General features: G+C 41.7%; 1 protein-coding gene across 1 annotated transcript in view; it reads left to right on the top strand.

The window, feature by feature from the left end:
- Positions 1 to 16,055, top strand: part of HS6ST1 (heparan sulfate 6-O-sulfotransferase 1) — a 190,108-nt gene that overhangs the window by 148,190 nt on the left and 25,863 nt on the right. The gene's annotated exons all lie outside the window — the stretch shown is intronic.

The raw sequence follows: 16,055 nt of genomic DNA, 5'->3' as shown, positions 1-16,055 counted from the left end.
TGGAGAAGAGGCACTGAAAATGTAGATCCATATTAAAAACCCATGTATAAAAAGATCTGAAGATGCTTGTATGACAGCTTTCCATGTCCTCCAGATTCTAGCCATCACAACAAGCTCCCCCAGTCCTGCTTCTCCATGAATTTCTTACTAGCTATACAAGATTAGAAAAAATATATTCTGTCTCTTTCCTCTCCCCCTGCCCCCACACCACATACACTTTTGTTATAGTGGGTAGAGACCATCTGCATTCCAACAAGACAAAAAGCTTTTAAGTCTTCCTGCTGCAGCTAGTTGCCTATTAATCATAATCAATTTTGATTGTTCTATCAACTAGCAGGTTCCAGCAAGCCCAGGAGAGGTCAGTTTCTCCACTGTGTGTAAGAGAAAGCAATGACCATGTTATGCTCATTTCTCTTTTTTATATCCAGATACCTGATTTTTCATTACACCCCAATAATATAATGGGTAAAGTTTTAAACACATGAAAGTCTTTCTTCATTGTCCCCAGAGGTCACCAAAGTCCTTTCCTACCTTTGCACAAGCAGAAATCTTTTCACATTCACAACAGCCCCTCTTTGTTGTGTTAGTCTTTCATGGCTGTTGTATTTCATGGACTGAGTCTTTCTCAAAACTTTTTTTAAAGGATCTGTCTTTACTTATTATTAAAAGAAAAATCTAACTGTATTCCCCCCCCTTTTTTTCCCCTTTTCACATGTTTGGTCTGGCTTTGTTCTCCCTTTGGATCTAAAATCACCATCCTCTGTGCTTCATAACTATCACCGTGTTGCAGGTAAGATAAGTATATTTGAAGATAGTCTTATGCATAGATCTAATATTTTTAGCATCAAGTGGAAAACAACTTAAAAATCATCTTGAATGTCATGATCAGGAAGAGGAAAGCAGGAGGGACGATGAGATTAGGAGCATCTAGCTGAAGTGCACATGTTCAGGCTAGATAGATGATTTTTTAATTATGTCAGCCTCTTTCCAGTGTGAGGTTTGGCACTTAAGGGATGACGTTTGATATATTCCATGAACTCATATGTTTGGGAAAGTTGCATTGTATTTGATTATCTGTATAACATTTCCAGGGACAGATCTGTCAGGAACTCTAAGTTACTTTTGGCTCATGTTCAAAGTACATGCACATTTAATATCCTGCCTAGATATTAAAGAGCATTAATTTGCTAGTGCATTGGTTTATTTTTAAGCATTGTCAAGACCCTCTGTATTTTGTCTTCCTAAACATTTCAAGACAAAGTCAAGCAATGTGCAAAGGTTGGGTGCTGCAGAAATAATCTGGGGCTGATTTTAAAAATACAATGATGTACATTTCATATAAAAAATTTTTTAAAAAAATTGCCCAGTAGCACCTTAGAGACCAACTAACTTTGTTGTTGGTATGAGCTTTCGTGTGCATGCACACTTCTTCAGATACACTGAAACAGAAGTCTCCAGACCTTTATATACAGTGGTACCCCGCAAGACGAACGCCTCGCAAGACGGAAAACCCGCTAGACGAAAGGGTTTTCCGTTTTGGAGGCGCTTCGCAAAACGAATTTCCCTATGGGCTTGCTTCGCAAGACGAAGGCCCATAGGGAAATCTCCGGGGACCTCTTTTAAATGCTAGCGGTGGGGAGCAAAGCCTTTCCCCCCCCTCCGGCCTTCAGAAGAGGTCCAGGAAGGCTGGCGGGGGCCGAAAGGCTTTGCTCCCCAGCGCCAGCATTTTAAAAGCAGTCCGGGATAGCAGGGAAGCGCTTCCTGCTATCCCGGACGGCTTTTGAAGGCAGGAGAGATCCGCGAAGCCTGGGCGCGCGGCGCGCAGGCTTCTGCATGCCGGCAAGTCTCCGCCAGCAGCGGTATCGCTGCCACTGCTGGCGGACAGATCCGCGAAGCCTGGGCGCGCTGCGCGCAGGCTTCGACATGCCGGCAAGTCTCCGCCAGCAGCAGCAGCGCTGCCGCTGCTGGCGGAGAGATCCGCGAAGCCTGGGCGCGCTGCGCGCAGGCTTCGACATGCCGGCAAGTCTCCGCCAGCAGCGGCAGCGCTGCCGCTGCTGGCGGAAGGGTCCGGGAAGCCTGGGCCGGACAGCTTTTGAAGGCAGGCGGGGGGAGCAAAGACTTTCGCCCCCGCCAGCCTTCAGAAGAGGTCCAGGACCTCTTCTGAAGGCTGGCGGGGGGCAAAAGTCTTTGTCCCCCCTGCCTGCCTTCCCAGGGGCTTTTAAATCGCCCCGACAGCGGAGAAGTCCTCCGCTGTCCGGGGCGGTTTTAAAATGCCGCCCGCCAGCATTTTAAGATCGCCCCGGACAGCGGAGAAGTCCTCCGCTGTCCCAGGGTTTTTTAAAATGCTGGGGGTGGGAAGAAAAGCCCTTGTCCCCCCCCCAGCCTTCAGAGGAGGTCCGGGGACAGACTGTCCCCGGACCTGGTCTGAAGTCGGTTTCCCTAGGAACGCATTAATTGATTTTCAATGCATTCCTATGGGAAACCATGCATCGCAAGACGAAAAACTCGCAAGAAGAAAAAACTTGCAGAACGAATTAATTTCGTCTTGCGAGGCACCACTGTATAGTGAGAGGGTGGGGAGGGGTATTACTCAGAAGGGTGGTGGGAATGGGTGATTGGCTGATAGGTGTGGTAAACCTGTTGAGGACTGTTAACGACTGCAATTGGTCTTACAGGAAAAAGCAAGGGATGAGATGGCCAAAAATAGCTTTATCATGTCAGTCGTCAATTTATCATGTCTCTGTACTGCTTAGCAGTGTAAAAAGTGCAATTTCACCAAATGCTTGTTACAAGAGCATGGCATTTGAGCTAAGGGATTCTGCAAGGAACTTTCTTATCCTCCATGCTCTTTAACATCTGTATGAAGCTGCTGGGTGAGGTCATCTGAGGGTTTTGAGTGGTGTGCTATCGATCTGTATATTGATGATACCCAGCTCTATTTCTCTTTGTCATGTGAGCCAAGTAAAGCTGTTGATGGGCTGAACCATTGTCCAGGATTTGGTAATTGGCTGGATGAGGGTCAATAAACTGAAGCTGAATCCTGACAAAATGAAAGCACTGTTGACTAATGTGGTTCTTGGTTCTGGGAAGAACAGGCATGGAGTTTGGGGGTGCTCCTTCATCTATCAGGTAGCCTTGATATTGTGGAGTACATTTTACCAGATTCAGCTGGTTTGTCAATTGTAGTCATTACTGTAAAGCAATTCATGTCTGGCAGTCTCCTAGTTAGATTACTTTAATGTGTTATACATGAGGCCTCAGATGCTTCAGTCAGCCATATTGCATCAATATTTAAATAATTATTTTGGCTGCCTATTTGCTTCCAAGCTCAATTCCAAGCTCAGTGGCTTAGGACCCAAATACTTAAAGGAGCACATTCTCCCATACCAGTTTGACCATGCATTAAGATTTTCAGAGGAGGCCCTTCTTTCAATAAAAATAATTGGGGAAGTATGTTGTACATATTTGGAAGAGAAGGCCATTTCTGTGGCAGTAATCCATCTCTGGAATTTCCTCCGTAAGGAAGTTTGATCAGCACCAACATTACAATATTTTCAGCACCAGGTCAGACTTTTTTTATTTGCCCAGGCATTTCTAATTGATTTTTACAGCCCCTGCCTACTTCATAGTTTGATAGTTGTCTCTCAGTTGTAAAGCAATGTTGATGTGATGTTTTATTAGACAGTATTGCTGCTGCTGCTGCTGCTGCTGCTGCTACTGCTGCTGCTCTTGTTACTGTTAGGCACCATTCTAGAAACCATCAGAATGAAGTTACAAGTAGGTAGCCATGTCGGTCTGCTGTAGTCAAAAGAAAATTTAAAAAAAATCCTTCCAGGACCACCTTAGAAACCAACTAAGTTTGTTATTGGTATGAGCTTTCGTGTGCATGCACACTTCTTCAGATACACTGGTGTGTATTCTTCAGTGTATCTGAAGAAGTGTGCATGCACAGGAAAACTCATACCAATAACAAACTTAGTCTCTAAGATGCTACTGGAAGGGATTTTTTTTTTATCAGAATGAAGGACAGCCTAGAAACTTCTTTTTTTAAAAAAAAAAAACAAGCACCACTGGGCAGTGTGCCTTAGGCACTGATGTATGATAACATATGTCTGGTATCCTTTCAGCAACCACAGTTTTACCAAAAAGGGTGGGAAATGTTGGGCTACCCACTTATTGTGAATGTTAATCCTCAGCCCCTCAGGAAATATACATGACAGTGGATTATCTCTGTGTGACATTCACATTCACTGTACAGTGCGTAGGAAACAACGGTTTTCTCAGCAAGTGTTGTTTCAAGTCTAAAGGAGAGAGCCTAATATCCTCCTACTGTTAATGATATTTATGAACCTTAAATTTTCCCCCCAAGGATTCTTATGAACTGCTGCTATTATTCCAAAGCAACAGCTGCCCATGGAAGGCTTGATGTTATGTCTGTCATGTGGTAAATGAAGTTCAACATCTGTACTATTTTCTCCCCTTAATGTTTCAGTGGTCAGTATGGAAATCAGCATTAACCTTAACAGATCAGAGAAAGGTCTGTTAGGGAGAGTCAGTGGAGCCTTCAGGTGTAATTGAGAGACTCGCTATTCTAGTCAGGGCAAACACACGCTTGATTAATCTCCCTATGCTCTTGCGTATGGATAAATACTGCTGCCAATTCCATATTCATGTGACCTAACAGCATCAAACAGGTTATCAAGGTCAGGCAACACTGAAGGTACTGATGAGGGAATGTCAGAAGACTTAGTGAGCTGAAACAGAATGTTGAAAGGGAGAGCCATGTCCTTGCAGTGACAAGAATAATAAGATGGAACAAACTGCATTCACTCGGAGTGAATACGTTCCATTTAAATGTTTAATATTTTAGCTTCATCTAGTTGATTCCTGATTTGGATTGTGTTTATCCATAGATGGCACCAGCTGCTGCAAAATTTAGGATTATTTGTGATACTTTAGAATTATTTCCCGTTTAGGAGGTTTCCAGGAGCATGTTGGGGAGTGATGTGAGGCCTCCAGTTTGAGTAGGATGGCTTGGTAAGGTTTTTGTCTTCAGCTCCATGTCCAGTTTGGCTAAATGAGTGATTTCCCCTCAAAGCAAATACCAACTCCAGAAGACAGATTTTTCTTTGAACTGCAGAAGGAGAGGGAAGGGTTAGACTCCATCTCTGTGTCTGCTATGATCCCATTAATTATCAACCTCCACAGATGATGCAACTTGTGTTATAATAACCTTGCACTTTAGATGCAAATAATGTTTCAGTTATGATTTGGCCATTGTGTGCTTCCTATGATTTTTTTAATGGGCAGATTGGAAACTAAATGTGAAAGAGGACATAACTTAAAACAGGAGTTGCGAACCCAGCAACCGCAGGTGTCCAGGTGCTCATGGTAAGTCTTCCACTAGTGTCCCTGGGCAGGTGCCCTGGGCTTTCATTTTTCTAAAAGTAGGTCTCTAACCCTCCTAGAAAGAAAGTTATGTGGCAAAATGCGCAGGTACCTCCTAAGCCAATTTCTTTACAATGTGACTGGCACTCCACCACTCTCAAAATTCAGAATATGCCCATAGTCCTTAAAGCTTATCAACCCTTGATTTAGAATATAGGGACAAAGAAGGACAGTTGATGCATATTTGTAAAGCTGTGGTGTGAATTTTGTGAGGGATATGTTCCCCTAATCCAGTGCCTGTGCCATTAAATTACACTAACTTGCCCCCCAGTCTTACACCTACATCTTTATCTCTGTGTATATATCTCAAATGTATATAGAGACTGAAATTATGTTGCAGGCAATAATTCTTTCTTACAGATGGGATAACAGTTGGAGATTTGGACTTCCTGCTATAACTTTCATGAGTTGGCTTGATTTCTTGGTTGTACCAGCAAATTGTGCATTCATCATTCCCTTGCTTCCTTTTCACCTCTCTCCCAAAAATGTACCTTGCTGGGAAGATGAAAGTGATAAAAGCCTTACGAGTGAGGTCTCAGAGTGACTTGGCTTGCGGCTGTAATTTAAATGATTGCTTGAGTGGCGTTTGCACTCTCTGGATCACTTCCCTGCCCATCCACATGCCCTGTCAGCTCCATGTAGCATAGGACTATCAGGTCAGAAATAAGACCTCTCTCCTCTGTACTGTTGCTGCTTAACTTTTCATTGTTCTTGCTTTTTGTGTGGAAGCCTGAGGCAGCTCTAAGTCATGGATGCTTAATCAGATCAGAGTTCAGGATTATTTTAGTCCTAGGTCACCATGTCAAGTGCTGCTGTTTGCAACAATAGTTTGAAGGATTTAACGTCTTAAAGAGTCTAATTATCTAGAGAATGAGCATGCCGGCTCAGGGAGTTGCTCAGACCAGCACGTCATTGTAAAGCATATTTCCTGTGAGTATATCTTGGGAGGGCTAAGTGGAGCCATAGCTAGTTTTTCTTTCTAGCTCTATATTGAACTTGCATATCTGACAATTTAGTGGGAATGTCTGACAGTTAGGTATTCCAAACCACTTGCTACCTGATCCTTTTAACTGGAAATGCCAGGGATTGAAACTGGGAACTTCAGCATACAAAGTTATGTGCTCTACCACTGAACTATAGGTCCTCCCCAAACAAAATTTTGTCTTAAATCTCCATTTCATACATAAACTTCCCACACTGTGCTATTCTATTGAGCAACCACATCTGAAGAATATATTGTAAACTTCTAGATCAGCCTTTCTCAACCTGTGGGTCCCCAGATGTTGTTGAACTACAACTCCCATCACCCCTAGCTATCTATTCTAGATAGAGCCAAAGAATTGACTGCTTAGGTCAAATCAATATGTGAATTTTAGATCCACTCCATTCCATTTGGTTCTCCCTGCCCACTTCAGAGAAGCACAGAATTTGCTCCTTATATGCTACTCTTAAGGGCCATCTCAGCATTAGTCTTGGTAACCTTATGCCTACTTGAATCCTTAGCATACTGTCACCAACTCTTTGCATCAGGCCTCTAATCTCTTCCCCTTCTCTTCTCTCAGATTTCTGAATTCAACTATCTACTTTGTGGCTTTCCTTCAGCCAGCTTGCTTCTGGGCACTCTGCCCTTTTGGCATCCTACCTTCTTTTGGCATCCTACCTTCCTTCCTGTCAGCTTGCCAGTACTTAGCTGCCCAACATGGTTCCTTCCTAGGGCTTGGGTGAAGCTTAATCCTAGCCAAAATGACAAGTTTCCCTTCCTTCACAGAATTTGGACAGTGATAAGCTGCCATAAGCTTTTGGAATGTTCAGAGGCAAAATTGGTCTCAGAAGCTTCAATGCACAGAGTACAATACAATATATTGTCTGTCCTTCCTTCCTCCCTTCCTCCCTCCCTCCCTTTTTTTGTAATTTTTATTAAAGATTTTCTTTAATAAAAGTATGTGCATTTTCTCTTTTTCTGGTTGTAAAGTCTTTTCTACAGAACAGTTACATTTGTTATAAGACATTATGTTCAGTACAGTATAAGGTCGGGAGGGGATTTGCTTGTTACATTTCCTTGGTAGTAAGAGGGATTGGGGGGGCAGGGTGTAGTTGGTTGGGTGTGGTTGGCTGCAGTGAGACTTGTTTGCATTTGTGAGGGGGGGGGGCTTGTTGGGTCACATAAGCCAGATCGCTTCATATGTTGTCAGTAGGTTCTAGTTATTGTCTTGTTGGGCTGTGTATGTGATAAAGGGGAGCCATACTGAGGTGAAAGCGTCCTCTTCTATTTGTCCCAGTGTCAGTTTCAGTTTATTGGTTAGCTTTTCTAGTAAGGCTGTTTCCCATACCATTCAGTACCACTCCTGATAGGTCTTTCCAATGTCTAGCTATGAGGCTTCCTGCTGCTGAGAGTAGGTGGGTTATAAGCTCTTTATAGTGTGAGTGGTCATTATGATCTTGGAAGATGTTCAGTAGGGCCAGTACTCAGGTGAGTTCTAATACCTCTTTAGTTATTTTGCATATCTCTTATAGGACTGCTATCCAGAAGTGTTGGATTTTGGGGCATTCTCACCACATGTGGAGGTATGTGCCTGTGGAGGTTCTGCCTCTCCAACATGTAACTGCTCCAGTGGGTGTATCTGCTCCAGTTTCCGTGTTGTTAAGTATCACTTATAGGAGTACAATATATTGTCAATCTGGTTATCTATGGTGATTTCTATAGAATTTAATCAGCAGCAGTTGTACTGACAGACCAAAGGGGTGTGGGGTCATGTATTTGGGTTGGTGAGCCAGCTGGTTGCCCCAAACCCCTGTACACTAATGCCAACAGTGTTGCGACAGGGAATTTCATTAGCGCAAGCAGTTTCTGAGCTCTGGGATCAGTTCTGCGCCTAAGATTTCAGGTTAAAACTGCAGAGTGGAAGGAAAGGAGGACCATTTTCTGCCTCCACACTTACAGCTACTCTCTGAAGACTGGAGAAGAGACCTCTTAAGAATACTAGGGTGATGGGCAAGGGAAATGGGAAATGTGAAGAATGAACACAGTATTTTAGCTGCAGTTCATTCATTTTCAGCTTTGTATTCTTGTTATAAAAAAGTACACCTAGACATTCAGTTGTTGCGCCCATAACCTAGGTTAAAGGTGCCATTTAGCTTCTAATAATAATAATAATAAATGTTATTTATATCCCGCCCTCCCCAGCCGAAGCCGGGCTCAGAGTGGCTAACAACAGTTAGCTTTCATATCTCAGTTTCTAACACTGGATGCTAACAATTAAAACTCTCTGGCCATGCAGCTAATTTTCAGGGATCTAGGAGCTAACCTTTTACTGTGGCCATGAAGAATTCTGTGGTTGGGTATTCTCATTGCAGAAGCCTGACTTCAACTTGCATCTCTTTGCAAGCCATTTGACTGGAATTCTGGTTTCTCATCAGTTTCTGAATAAATACAGCATTGCCAGCTGTCTACAAGTTTTCCCAGTGTGCTTAACCAATGTATTTCAGTTCTCCCCAGGTCATATGCATACTTTTTGGCTTCTTTAGGGAGAATGCCACTTCGTTGTAGATTTGAGCTGAGCCAAGGCTCCTGCTTTTTTTAAAAAAAATTGTTTTTACATATTTTTACCCCAACTTTCAGGGTATAATATACCTTTGCAAGGTGGCTTTCACATACAGCAACATACAACAACAATATAACAAAATTCCATTAAAAGCCCATAAAACATCAGCATTTAACAGCTGGTGATTATGTTCTGAAGATACTGATCTGGTCTTAATTTAAACCAGTGATCTAGACATGAAACATTTATTAACAGTCCTATGAGGTGTTCTTTATTTTTACAGTTGCAACTTGATATTTTAATAGCCTGTGAACCAGAGGGAACTTTCTTACTTAGTTTTACGCAGCAACAAGGTGGGATCCCATTGTTGAAAAGCATAAGCCAATATCCATCTAGCTTTAATGTGCTTAATAGCTGTGGGAAGGGAAAGATTTTCACTTCACCTACTCAACATCTAGAGGTGAAAGCCCACAAACCTGATTACTGACTCCATGCAATCTTCTGCCCCATTACCGATAATAATTTATCATGCTAGTAAAGTCACCTCTTCATCCCAGGATGCCCTTGTTAGTTTTATACTCCTAAGGGATTCCAGCTGTATAAGAAAAGTGATGTATGCACAGTTAGGAAAGGCAATTCCCTTTTTTCAAAGCCAGCCTAAGAGAGAGGAAAAAATTGTTCAGTTACACAAAAGCAGCATCTTGGAGAACTCTGTTTCTGGTCCTATGGTAAAAGCAGGATTTCAAGGCAAGGACTGTATTTCCTTCTCCAGCTGCAAAAGGCCTCTGGAGATGGATGTACATTGTATGCTTTCAGTCTGAAGACTCTCTTTGCTTTCTTGTACCACTGTGTCTAATGCTATTTTCATGCTAAAATGAACAATCCTCCTGTGCCATGTTTGAAGTGGCCTTCTCTGAAGAAGGAGGAAGGAAGACTAAATGCAACAGTGGCGGCGTCACTTAATGTGGGACCACTGATCATGAGAGAAACCTTCAGGAACCTCCTCAGCAGGAGAGTCCTGGTGGCTTCAAATTGTAGATACCTCTTTCCCTGCACACCAGATGTGAATTTTAACAATGAACCCCAAGCCTGCCCACTGCTTCTCTTTATGCTGTGGCCTCCTTTGTTATGTGGCCCATACCAGATTCTTGGCTGCCTGGTCTGATGCAGCTAGATTTCAGTACACACGTTTTTTATTAGAAATGTTGATGTTCTGCATTGGAACCGGAAATAGGCTTTTTCATTTCATTCAAGAGCCTAATGCCCTAGAAGCCACTCGGCAAAAACTGCTATTGAATTTGAGAAGTAATAAACGGTACCGTTCCTAGTTGAAGGCATAATGATGATCACAGTTGGAAGTAGTAGGATTAGAATTCATTGGCTTTAATGGGTGTCTGCCACTTTCCCCATGATGATTTCAATCATGCTGGCTCTTCTATTTCACTCTTCTTTGAGTGCATTGTTGCTGCCAGTGTCAGGGGAATATAGCTGTCACTGAAAAGACAAAAGGAAGTGGAGATAATAAGGGATCATCCAGACTGTGCCCCCAAACACATGCTATGCTTTGCATGAGAGTCCCCCATATCCCCATTCAGGCAGTAATGCAAAACCCAATCAACACGGAAGGGATGGAATCTTGCTGTGTGAGGAAAACAGGCTAGATCTGCACTCCAGCAAGGGAAAGACAAAGCACAAAGCTTTCAAAGGACAAAGGACAAGAAAAGGTTCATCAATGGTCTGGGGGTGGGGGATTGCTGTGGCATAGTGCAAGGCAAGGGGTAGGTTTGCTGTCGCTTAACACCACAAATGTTGGTGTTAATGCCTTCTTAGAGTGAAGGTGGCCCTGTTGGAGGCTGTTGCTCATCATCGATTTTGTCACAAGCAATGTACTCCTAATGGAGTAGCCATGTCCCTTCCAAGTTGGTATTTCTCACAGAAACAGATAGCACCGCCTTAACAGAAGCAACACATGTTCCAGTCTATAGGATAAAGCTTCCTTGCTTCATAAAATCATAGAATTGCAGAGTGGGAAATGACCACAAGGGTCATCTAGTCCAACCCCCTGCGCTGCAGAAATATTTTGCCCAACATGGAGCACAAACCCACAACCCTGAGATTAAGAGTCACATGCTCTCCTGAGCTATCCCAGCAAAGTAAACACATGTTATAGAGTGTGAGTTGGGTTTCAATCAATTTGTATTTGAAACTAGCAAGATATCTGCAAAATATGGTGGGAGGGCTGGGGAGAGAGCCCATACATTGCATTTGCAAGGTACTGACACAGGCCTTTGTGTCAAGAATTCAGACCACAAAGGTGAATTCACTAGACTCAATTTTAAAATAGTAAAAAGCATATAAAAGGAATACAAACTAAAGTTAATCACGTTAAATACGGTAGTTCTCACTTAAAGATGTCCCTCTGCTAGCTGTTTCTTTCATACAATTTTCAGCAAAAAAAAAACCCCAGTTCACTGAGATGTAAAATACAATGCCAGCTGCCATGCCGAGGTCATCCAAGCAATGTAGGGATGTCAACAAACCAAAGCAGTGATGTCAGCAAACCAGTGTAGTATGTTCAGCAAAACAATATGAACCCTAATAAAATATTATATTAAAAGTTCAGTAATGTATGCTGTAAGATAATATTTAGATTTTAAGCAACATCATAAACCACTTCTATAGTTCCCATAGTCCAGGCATAGGCAAACTCGGCCCTCCAGATGTTTTGGGACTACAACTCCCATCATCCCTAGCTAACAGGACCAGTGGTCAGGGATGATGGGAGTTGTAGTCCCAAAAACATGGAGTGCTGAGTTTGCCTGTGCCTGCCATAGTCATCTCTTGCACTTCTTCATGGAATTTGTTCTTCAGGCCCTCTCTTCATGCTCCCATCCATGGCCCCCTGTTTATGTCAGTATCTGGTAAGTTTTATACATTATGTGTTTATCCTCATGCAAGCCCTGATCCATTAATGGAGGCTTTTTTCCACACTCTTCTATGGAATTAAAATGGGAAGGTTGTTGCAGCTTCTAAATGATTCTATTCATAGAGAATGGGAGAGTCCCAGATCTGCAGACCTTCTCATTCCTCACTCAAAGCACTATTTGATTAGCTGGCACAATATGTCTTATCACAAGCATTCCTTCTTGAAATCATGTTCTTTAAAAATTAAGGGGGAAATCCAATTGGAAGTTTTCCTGGCAGGAATTTTCATTTGTAAGCTGTCACAGTAGTGTTCTTGGCCATTCCTGTTCATTTCATTGGGACCTGGATAGAAGTGCCTGTGCCCCAAATAGTTCCCCACATAGCCACATTTACCGCCATGGCAGTTTTTGGAATAATTTTCTTGGAGCAAAAACAAGTAAAAAAACGTCCCTTCAGAGTTGGTAATCCATATTCTGAAAAGATCCCATAAACAGGTACTGGGGGAAATTTAGCTCCTGCAACAGTCTATGAGCACACGGCTGCCTATTCTTCTTGTCCTGAAAGGAATATACTATAAGGATCAATTTCGGTGTAATGTTTCCACTTATACCTCTATGACAACAACTCAAAAAATGCCCTACACCAACAAGTCATTTTACCTTAAAGCTGATAATGATGATGAGACTTAAAGAAATGTTTACTTAATGTTAATTCAGGTTTTCCCCCTCTTCTTCAAGAGTCTGTTTTTTGGCTATCTCATCTGTTGTTTAGATTTTGATTTCTTGTTTAAAGCGTTTCATATGTAGGTTTTGGAAGATCAAGGTCTCTTTCTATGGCAGAGGGCCAGCGCGATCTTTAAAAATATATAAATATTAAGAGGGAACTTGTTGGTTGTCAAAGATGAAATGTGGATATTTGGCACTCAGCATCCTGAAAAATCTCAGCAAGGTGGAAGTAGTTAGTGAAAAGCTGCAGGTTCACTCAGGTGTAAAATGGAACATGCTTTGTAAAACTAACATCCATCAGGTGTGATGACTGGTCTCCAAGGTATCATGGCAACCTAGTGTTTTTGGTGGTGAAAGAAATAAGACGAATAGACCCTTCCTTTGAATTGGTTTGCCTTAGGCTCTGTTTGAACATTCAGGCTTGGAGCTTTCTCTGTGTGAATCATTAATGGGACCCTTCCTGGTATTCTTATGCCCTCAAGTTAAAACTGAGCCTCCAAAAAGAATTTCCCTGCTCTGAGTGTAGGACTCTTGCAAAGACCAACTTTTCTAACTCATCTCTATGACATGCATTAAATTTTGTCTAGAAAGACATTTGCTTTCTATATAGCTATATCTTATGAGATCCACTGTAATTGTACTGGATAGAGATATCTGATTTAGAACAGGGAAACCTTGGCTCGTATCCTCACTCCATCACTATAACTTACCTGACTTACTCCACAGAGCTGCTCTGAGGATAAATGAGATAGGGGACTGTGTATGCAGCTCTGAGCTCCTTAGAGGTCGGAGGAGATAGAAACGTAAGAAATGCTTAAGTATTTCTGATTTGGCCTGGTTGTGTGTGAACATGATATTAAGGCCCTTACTGGGGTCGTGCATTTCTCAGAGACAGTTTGCAAGTTGAAAAGCAGCCAATTTTCTACTCCTAGGAAACAATATTTTCTCATCACTGTCAGCTTTAGGGCTGAAGATCAGGGACCACACAGTAAAAAACCATTTGAATTAGTAACTCTTATACACAATTCCCCACCCGGTCTTTAGCTTTTGGTGCTTGGAGGAGAGTTGGCTACCTTTTCTAATCCTCTTCTCAAGCAAAATAAATTATACCATTCCAGTGGTTCACTTAAAGAAAATGCTGCTTTTCTGCAGTTATCTGTGCTACAGTTGAGAAGGAATCTTTGTTGACTTCATTTGGATTGAAACAAAAAGCTTGATTACATTTTTACAATAAACATTGAGCGTTCTCTTCATGCCAGCATGATATTCTGTTAATGGAAGCAGACGTTGTGTGCTTGTCTTGGGGTGAGTAGCCACCATCTGAGTAAATGTGTGCTGACTATGAGGCAGTGTTCTTTTGTCTACTGCTAAAGTATAGGAGCCCAATCTGTCATTTTTAGCTAATCTAATGGAGGATAATAGCCCTGTAATGATGCATTGCCTTTTTGTTCCAGGACATGGATGAGAGGGAATAACCTGTTTGTTCTTTCAAAATGACATTCCTTCCAGTCACATGAAGGAGACGCAGGCATTGTATTTCTGGTACCAGAGTATTCTCTTAACAGTACATTTCTGGGGAACACCAGTAGAGATTTGAAAATGAGGGTTGCTGACAGTGGGGGAAAGCCAGAGAATAAGAAAAAACAAGAAGCTAGAGCAAGTTCGAGATTTGTATCAAGAGAAGAACCTGGAAATAAATAATAGAAAATGCAAATCTGTTGCATCAGAGATAAAATTCCTAGGGCATATCTTAATGGAAGCAGGGTTGAAGCAACCAAAACAGAGCCTACATTTGAAATACCTAGTTTAAAGAACAAGGCTGATCTATGAATATTTCTGTGAACAGTTGCTTATCTTACACAGCTTATCCTGAATTTGGCAACAGTGACAAAACCATTAAGAGCAATGGCCCAGAATAGTGAGCTTTTTTGGATGCCAGACCATTCAAACAGTTGCAGTAGTTGTAAAGGCCCAAAAGAGGCAAGATATGGAAGATCTTTCATCTGGTCCCCCAGTGATCTTGGTTTTACCTGTGAGTAGCCTTTGGGGAGCTCCAAATCTGATCTGAGCAGTGATGATGAAGGATATCATTTTTTTCTATCTAAATTGCCTCCAAGATACTATTTGCCCTATTGGAGAAATCACATTTGTTATTTCTGCAGCAGGAGCAATGTATTATTTTGTGTTCTCATTTTGTGTTTTTTATATTGTGAACCGCCCTGTGTTCTTTGGATGAAGGGCAGTGTACAAATTTAATAAATAAAATAAAATAGGAGATACTTGGATCAGTGAAATCTCATTGGGATGAAGAGAGTTCAAAATCATCATACTTCAGCCAGTCATTCTCAGTGTAACCTATCTCAGAAGATTGTATGGAGAAAATTGGGGGTGATGGACATGAATGCTGTCCTGAGCTCTTTGAAGGAAGGATAAGATAAAAGAGCAAACTATCAATAAAAAGGATGAGGCTGCATTAGTTAATATTACTTTCAGAGTTGGAATAAAAAAGGAATACAGAGAACAGGGGAAGGAGATGCAATGATAGTGGAAAACAAAGAGGGAACCAGCTATATACCCAAGTCCTATGTCTGATTTGCACCAAAGTGTTCCATGACAAGGTGCATGGAGGGAAGCAATTGTAAGAAGCATCATGAGAGAGCTAAAACCTTGGCCAGCAGCCATTTTAAATTATTAGTCATAAGACTTGCAGAGTCTAAAGTTTGTTCCACAGTTCAATCTCCTGTGGAACAAAGTTTATAGCCGCAGATATTACAGGTGGGGGCACATAATTTTCTGTAGTTTGCACAGTGTATGCATCAAAGCACTGCCATAAATACTTATACATGAAACACATTTCTTCCTTGCAATGCTTATTTGTCAACCTGTTTGTTGACTTCCAGTATCAGTCATAGATAGCTACTAATTGCAGTGTAAAAATGCAATGCTTATAAATCAAATAAATTTAAACATGCAAATATCACACAGGAGACTAATGTGCAACATAAATATATTGACTTGTTAACCACATATGCGGTTATGTGCGTTATCTTTTTGCTCAGAATTCATTTCTTATTGAAGTGGGCGATCCCTGAGCTTCTGCCCTCTAGTTTTCCTGCTTGAAAATATCTTAGCAAGTGCTTTCATCTTCCTTTTCAACCTGCTCTGTTTGGCTCTTTCCTCTCCTTCCCCCAACCACACGTTGTCTGATTTTGCTTCTTAAAAGCCCCCAACAGGTAGAGCCAATCGGAATGAAATTCAGTTGTGACTTAAGGGGCTGATCTTTGTAGGACTATATTCAGCAGTGATTTGTTTTATAATACTCTTAGTTCGTTTAAATAAATAAATAAATAAATAAATAAATAGTAGAAATGTCTCTCATGTTTAGGAAACCCTTCTCTTATAAAATCATACAGCA

The sequence above is a fragment of the Podarcis vaucheri genome (assembly GCF_965113315.1).
Source record: "Podarcis vaucheri genome assembly, chromosome: 5".
Classification (NCBI taxonomy): Eukaryota; Metazoa; Chordata; class Lepidosauria; order Squamata; family Lacertidae; genus Podarcis; species Podarcis vaucheri.
This window is presented reverse-complemented; position numbering and strand designations above follow the sequence as displayed.